Source organism: Mya arenaria, chromosome 7, assembly GCF_026914265.1.
Source record: "Mya arenaria isolate MELC-2E11 chromosome 7, ASM2691426v1".
Classification (NCBI taxonomy): domain Eukaryota; kingdom Metazoa; phylum Mollusca; class Bivalvia; order Myida; family Myidae; genus Mya; species Mya arenaria.
Window position 1 is genome coordinate 66915165 of NC_069128.1, and position 8477 is coordinate 66923641.

General features: G+C 36.6%; 1 long non-coding RNA gene across 1 annotated transcript; it reads left to right on the forward strand.

Annotated features, from left to right (window-relative positions):
• Nucleotides 1–296: 296 nt before the first annotated feature.
• On the forward strand, nucleotides 297–2075 carry LOC128241740 (uncharacterized). The gene is made up of 3 exons (XR_008262463.1): nucleotides 297–478; nucleotides 1426–1533; nucleotides 1879–2075. It is a non-coding gene; the product is annotated as an uncharacterized LOC128241740 (long non-coding RNA).
• The last annotated feature ends 6402 nt before the right edge of the window (nucleotides 2076–8477 follow it).

Consider the following 8477-nt stretch of genomic DNA (forward strand, 5'->3'; position numbering starts at 1 on the left):
TTCCGTATTTTTAAAAAATATGAAAGATAACTTGCTTACAGTTTGCAGTTTGTCACGTCCGCACACCCGGCAAAACGTTGACTGACAAACGCCGACTCCACCCAAAAATTGATTGACAAGCCAGGGAAATAATCTAGTGGCGCGGCACCGGTTCTTTGATGTCACGTGATGTCTGGTGCGGTACATGCAGACCTAAGAATTAAATTGTCGCAGTCTCGTGTTGGCTCCGCCTACTTTCTAGAAAAGTCACGTAGGCCAAATATCACTGTATTTTCTCTGTATCGGAGTTCATAACAGGGACGAATTGCAGAATATATGGGAAATATTTTTTCAAATTTAAAACGAAATGCAGCAATCTCATTGGCTTTCAAAGTAGGACAAACTGTAAAGCGCAATAAAATCCCGATACTGCGCAGCAAGACCGTTCATTCGCTAGTTGAAGTGTGGAAGCGAACAACAATTTTCAAGAAAACAAAAGGTAATTATTTTTCATTAATTTACTTATTAATATATTGATTTTGCCATATAATAGAACTTGACTTATATATACCACTATTTAATAAATTATTCCTAGTTAAAAACAACGATTTCGGCGTTTAACAAACTGCATTATTTATTATTTTAAATGCATGTATGTGCTTCAAGTATTCAATTTTAAAACTCATGGATGTATTTTTCCATCCATATTTGAGGTTAGTGTAAACTTATTTTCTGAAAATATAACAATTTCCGAGATCAGACGCTATGATTAAAGTGATAAGGTTTTGAAAGAGATTTACGAATCGATTATCTGTTCAGTAAATTAACAAAATCACATTTGACGAATTCATTCATGATTAATGTTTCAAAATTGCTAGATTTTAAGTAACTTTCAACAATTAAAATGAAAAAAAATCCATTCTGCAGGCCAAAACAAGTCATATGGAAACAGGTTTCACACCGCGAAAACAAAACATAATCTCATAGCATTTCTCAGTCGAGTTTGCCATGAGACAGCTCTACGAACAGCGACACATCAAGGCTATTAACATAATAATGCGTACACGTGTCTAAAAAGTGTTGTCAACATCTTTACTTTAAATCTGATATAATCGTCAAGTTGTATATAACCTTGAGTTACTTTTGGTGTAGGCTCATAATTTTTATATAAACAGTATGTATGAAATTTCGACGAAGGACGAGCAAAGCGTAATTAGGTTCCAATTTTTAGACCAGCTAGCACTAGAGGGTCCATGGGGCGTACCCACCCACCCCTATCCCTAAAATCATCCAAGTTTACTTTTAATTTTAGTATAGGAGAAAAAAGTTGAGTTAAAAATGCGCGCAAAATGCACCATTTCATATTAAAAAATTCTGAGGGGAACACCCTTACCCCCCCCCCCCCCGGCGGAATAATCTTACCTACATTAAAACTTGTTCATGTAGCGAGATGTCTAGCCAACAGAGTGGAGGTGGTAAATACGGCGGCACGGGGGACAAGGCGGACCTGAGTAACCATGGCAGCCAGTGTAACCCGAACAACCCTGAGTACAAGTGGGTCTTTCTTTATATAAATAACCTATTACATAGCTGACCTTTATTGATTGACCTTTAATCAAGCTGACCTTTATTGATTGACCATTAATCAAGCTGACCTTTATTGATTGACCATTAATCAATGTTTTTGACTAGTTGTTGATATTTATGTTCAATTTTTGGTCAAATGCTAAATAACAAGGGTTCCAGCGTACATTGCTAATAATTCGTGTGTTTATAAAGGCAGGCGACATAATTTTGAAATCAACAGAAATGTTATGACGTCACGCATGGTGTTGTTTCATGACATAAGTCATCATTCATTAATATTATTATCTATTACTACAATCGTTATTTGTGCAGGGGTCATCAGTCCGGGTACACAGGGACAAGCACAAAGCCGGACCTCGATAACCATGGCAATCAGTTGAACCCGAATAACAGCAGGTTCCAGTCAAAAAAGTGACGTCATTTTACGAGGAAAGATGAGACGTCATACAAGGCTTCCATCATATGACTTTGTAACCATGTATGGAATTTAATAAAAGAACAGTTGTGTTTTTCCGTTTGTTCAATAACTAAGTTTCTGGATAATAATGATTATGTAAGCAATTGTACGTATAACTTATGTTACCATAGTTTAGACAGACGGTGAGTGTACAAGAAATATCATCTGTGTTTTAATAAGTACAGCGTGATTATTATTGATATGAACCAGTCTCAACATATAGTTTACGGCATTCGGAACTCCTCGGCCATTTTTTCAAAAACAACCTCGGATGTATGCCGGTATATCTGTTGAAGTAGTCCGTATTTTTTTTAATAAAAGCATTAATTAAATGTACTGTTTAAGAGTTGTATTCATTGCTCTCAGTTTAAATTGATTGCCAGTGAAGTGTATTATTGCAAACATAATTACGATTCCCAAGAGTTAAGTCATAAATTTTAACTACTAAATAAGATTACTACGCGATCTATTTGCAGCGGACTTAAACGTACCACTTTTTAAGTATGTAAACCGTCCCTATACATCCGAGGTTGTTTTTGAAAAAATGGCCGAGGAGTTCCGAATGAGTTTACGGACCTTATTCTGAAACCAGGTCTGTTAAGGTGTCTCAACATATAGTTTACGGACCTTATTCTGAAACCAGGTCTGTTAAGGTGTCTCAACATATAGTTTACGGACCTTATTGTGAAACCAGGTCTGTTAAGGTGTCTCAACATATAGTTTACGGACATTATTGTGAAACCAGGTCTGTTAAGGTGTCTCAACATATAATTTACGGACATTATTCTGAAACCAGGTCTGTTAAGGTGTCTCAACATATAATTTACGGACATTATTCTGAAACCAGGTCTGTTAAGGTGTCTCAACATATAGTTTACGGACATTATTCTGTAACCAGGTCTGTTAAGGTGTCTCAACATATAGTTTACGGACATTATTCTGAAACCAGGTCTGTTAAGGTGTCTCAACATATAGTTTACGGACAAGGTGTCTCAACAAATAGTTTACGGACATTATTCTGTAACCAGGTCTGTTAAGGTGTCTCAACAAATAGTTTACGGACATTATTCTGAAACCAGGTCTGTTAAGGTGTCTCAACATATAGTTTACGGACATTATTGTGAAACCAGGTCTGTTAAGGTGTCTCAACATATAGTTTACGGACATTATTCTGAAACCAGGTCTGTTAAGGTGTCTCAACATATAGTTTACGGACATTATTCTGAAACCAGGTCTGTTAAGGTGTCTCAACAAATAGTTTACGGACATTATTGTGAAACCAGGTCTGTTAAGGTGTCTCAACATATAGTTTACGGACATTATTCTGAAACCAGGTCTGTTAAGGTGTCTCAACATATAGTTTACGGACATTATTCTGAAACCAGGTCTGTTAAGGTGTCTCAACATATAGTTTACGGACATTATTCTGTAACCAGGTCGGTTAAGGTGTCTCAACATATAATTTACGGACATTATTCTGTAACCAGGTCTGTTAAGGTGTCTGTTAATGTTACCATAGTTTAGACAGACGGTGATTGTACAAGACATATCATCTGTATTCTAATAAGTACAGAGTGATCCTGTTAGGTTATTGTTATCAGGGGCGTACCTGAAGCATTTTGAAATGTACGCCCGTACACTTAAGAGCGGTGAAAAAAGTAAAGGTATTTCTATATTCTGGTCCCAATGTGATTTGTGGGGTTGGAGCTGGACCGATATCCCTTGACGTGGGACTTTTTACTGGCCATTTCGCGGAAACCTTAATTCATTTATACGCCTGGGCGTACTGGAGTATGCCTAGGTACGCCCCTGGTTATGAACCAGTCAATTGTAACCACGCCCACCCTCCAGGTCCGAGGAATAGCGGGGACTTTGACTTTCAGTCCAACCAAGTCCGGGTAAAATCCCCGTCCTTCGGAGACAAAATTCTGATAAAATCCCCGCCAAATGCCCCCGCACCACAGGGACTAGGTAAGGCCCATTCTCCGCTATATATGGCACGAAGACAAAGCCAACGCATTCACCCGGCACTGCGGGGCCACCAGGAAGTTAAAAACACGGCCCATTTCACCGGCTATCCCCGGTATAACCCCGGACCTGGGAGGCGTGGTAACCTTTTGACTGGTGCATTAGCAGGTTACTGTCAATGATAAAATGAATACAAGTTTAAGTAACGAAAGGAACACTCTGAGTTATTATTTAAGGTGCCCCAACAGAGTATCCGGGACTTATACTTAAGCCTGGCATGTAAGGTTTATCAACATAAATATCTACAGTCTTCGGGCATTATTCTGAAACCAGGTCTGCTAAGGTGTCTCAACATATAGTTTACGGACATTATTCTGAAACCAGGTAGGTTAAGGTGTCTCAACATATAGTTTACGGACATTATTCTGAAACCAGGTAGGTTAAGGTGTCTCAACATATAGTTTACGGACATTATTCTGAAACCAGGTCTGTTAAGGTGTCTCAACATATAGTTTACGGACATTATTCTGAAACCAGGTAGGTTAATGTGTCTCAACATACAGTTTACGGACATTATTCTGAAACCAGGTAAGTTAATGTGTCTCAACATATAGTTTACGGACATTATTCTGAAACCAGGTCTGTTAAGGTGTCTCAACATATAGTTTACGGACATTATTCTGAAACCAGGTCTGTTAAGGTGTCTCAACATATAGTTTACGGACATTATTCTGAAACCAGGTAGGTTAAGGTGTCTCAACATATAGTTTACGGACATTATTCTGAAACCAGGTCTGTTAAGGTGTCTCAACATATAGTTTACGGACATTATTCTGAAACCAGGTAGGTTAAGGTGTCTCAACATATAGTTTACGGACATTATTCTGAAACCAGGTCGGTTGATGTGTCCGAAAATATAGTTTATGGACCTTATTGTGAAACCAGGTCTGTTATGGTGTCTCAACATATAATTTACGGACATTATTTTGAAACCAGGTAGGTTAAGGTGTCTCAACATATAATTTACGGACATTATTCTGAAACCAGGTCTGTTAAGGTGTCTCAACATATAGTTTACGGACATTATTCTGAAACCAGGTCTGTTAAGGTGTCTCAACATATAGTTTACGGACATTATTCTGAAACCAGGTAGGTTAAGGTGTCTCAACATATAGTTTACGGACATTATTCTGAAACCAGGTCTGTTAAGGTGTCTCAACATATAGTTTACGGACATTATTCTGAAACCAGGTCTGTTAAGGTGTCTCAACATATAGTTTACGGACATTATTCTGAAACCAGGTAGGTTGAGGTGTCACAACATATAGTTTACGGACCTTATTGTAAAACCAGGTCTGTTAAGGTGTCTCAACATATAGTTTACGGACATTATTCTGAAACCAGGTCTGTTAAGGTGTCTCAACATATAGTTTACGGACATTTTTGTGAAACCAGGTCGGTTGATGTGTCCGAAAATATATAGTTTACGGACCTTATTATTGTGAAACCAGGTAGGTTAAGGTGTCTCAACATATAGTTTACGGACCTTATTGTGCAACCAGGTCTGTTAAGGTGTCTCAACAAATAGTTTACGGACATTATTCTGTAACCAAGTATTTTAAGGTGTCTCAATATATAATTTACGGACATTATTCTGTAACCAAATATGTTAAGATGTCTCGATATATAATTTTCGGACATTATTCTGAAACCAGGTCGGTTAAGGTGTCTCAACATATAATTTTCGGACATTATTCTGAAACCAGGTCTGTTAAGGTGTCTCAACATATAATTTTCGGACATTATTCTGAAACCAGGTCTGTTAAGGTGTCTCAACATATAATTTTCGGACATTATTCTGAAACCAGGTCTGTTAAGGTGTCTCAACATATAATTTTCGGACATTATTCTGAAACCAGGTCTGTTAAGGTGTCTCAACAGTAATAATATCGTGCACGAAATTAAGTGATTTAAGACATTCAGTGATGTAATTATAATTATTGCTGCCAAGGGCCTTGGCAAAGTCTGCAAAGAATAAGAGGCCAGGTTTATTGTTTTCTTCTAAATATTCTATAACATCAAATATCTGTCTAACCTTTTCCCCAATATACCTTCCTTTGGCGAAACCAGATTGAGCACTGCTTATTATGCAAGGTACTAGTTTTTTTAATTCGGTTGTTTATAGCTTTTGTTGTAATTTTATAATCTACGTTCAAGAAGGTAATTGGTCTCCAATTTGTTAATTCCTCTTGATTTTCTTTTGGTTTTGGGATATGTGTTATTATTCCTTGTTTTTGAACGGGGGTCCTTCATAGTAGGCACATCAGATCGTTACTACAAATGATTACACGGTGATTCGGTCGAAATAATCCGCCCATTGAATGATTGAATATACATGACATCTTTAAACTTCAACAAATCTGAATTGATATATAGTAATGTACACTTGAACTAGTACATTTTGCATATCCCTGAAAATGCAGCTGAAAAAAAATCACAAAATGAAGACAACATATTTATACGCAACCGCTCGAAAACGGCGAAAAACTAAATGTATTGTTACAGGTGTGAGTCGGTATAAGAAGTAGTTACCATAATTGATAAATCGATTTCAAACTATTCTAAAATTTCCTTAAAAATGAAATGATATGTAAACACTATTTCACTGATCAATATACAAACGAACGAAGTGAATGCTTTTTGGAAACCGTATATCGATAAAGTATATTAGGCGTAAAAAAAAAATTGTGTGTTTCCGGTTACCCGGCCGTGTCTGTTCCGCGCCCGCCGACCGTAATTTTTTTATCCTACCCAAATATTCCTCAATGTCGTCAGACGCTTTAAACGTGTATTTTATTCATCCCGGAAAAATCGATAGAGCGTCTGAGCGCACTGAGTAGGAGTAAGCAGGCGACAGATAATGGCGTCTGCTATTCTGTCACTCAACATAAAGAAATGTCCCCATTACGAGGGCATTCGATGCTTAAGAAGTGTAAACCAAAGCCACCAAATAGGGCAGATTTGGCGAGAGTAACCCAGGGTTACCATTTTCGCCATAGACTTGCATGCATTTCTCTCTTTAAAAGTTCATATTTCCATAAATTCTCACACAAATCTCTCGAAATATGTTTCACATCAAACAGAAATAAATGTTTAATTCAGCAGTATCCTCACTTCCAACATGGTTAAAAGTTCCGGTAGTTTTATACCAGACAAACTTGTACAGGTTTATTTTGAGCTTGTTTAATATGGTAGGCCACGGATCGTTTGTTTAAGAAAGTTTGACCATTTTAAAACTGCTGAAACTTCTTAAAAGATCAATGTTACTCGAAAATAAAACTTGTCAGTATGTCATTATTAAATTATGTCTGGCTTGTGTGAATAATATTTTTTGGTAATTATGTAAGAGTACAAATTAGGATTAACTTTTTATCAGAGAGTGAAATGCATGCAAGTCTATGGGGGAAATGTTTACCCTGCGTTTCTTTTTCCCGGCAGTATGTATGTATGTATGTATGTATGTATGCATCCTTTATAGATAAAGAATCCAAGAACATGGGATTTCTTGGAACATGGGATGGGGTGCTAGAGGGCGTGAGTAGTGTTGCATCTTTAACTACTACTCATGAACAGACTCAATAAAACCGAGTCTGCAATTTTCTCTATATGAGTTGGCTTTCTTGGCTTTCTTGCTCTTGAAGGATCACCCTTTTACCTAATTGAAACCAGTTCAACCAGTATAACGTGCCATCAGGCCCTGGGGTTACAAAACCTTGTCAACTTGTGCTTAATATATTGAGAACATTATTTGTATTTTTTTTGCAACTAAATATAAACTTTTGGTTTCAAAAAATATTTCATTGCTATAAAGAGAATATTTATTTAATAGTATTGGAAAATAAATTGATTATTTTTATGTGTTACCGATATTTAATGCAAACTTCTGTCAACTCCGGTTGTAACGATATCTGATATAATGGATATTGTGATATACTGCTTGTACCAATACTGATCTGTTGATTCTCTTTTAAACAGCCTTTACAGCATGCTATGGGTGTCATAGTAATAGCTTTTGAAAAGTTTACATTTAGATGAGACACCGATTAACTCAGCGTCTCATCTGTATGCAATCTGTTTGAAATTCAGAGTGTGTATTTTATCTCTGCTAGTGACTCAAATATAAAATTAAATGTTTCGCTTTTAATGATAATAATTCCGATATAACGATGATAATTTTGAGGTATGTCAATATGGTTATAAGCGGAGTTAACTGTTTTGCAGAAAGCTGCATTGTTTTTTAAATGTATGAAAGCAACACATACCCTTTTTGTTTGAATTAATAACATATACTTGTGTTGGAATTGTGAAGTGTGAAATACTGTGCACAGCCTTATCAAGTAACTGGAGTTAGGGCTATATATCTTTGACAAAGCTGCATGAAAGCTAAATGTATATTTTACTGACTCTACATTTAATCCTTTAATAA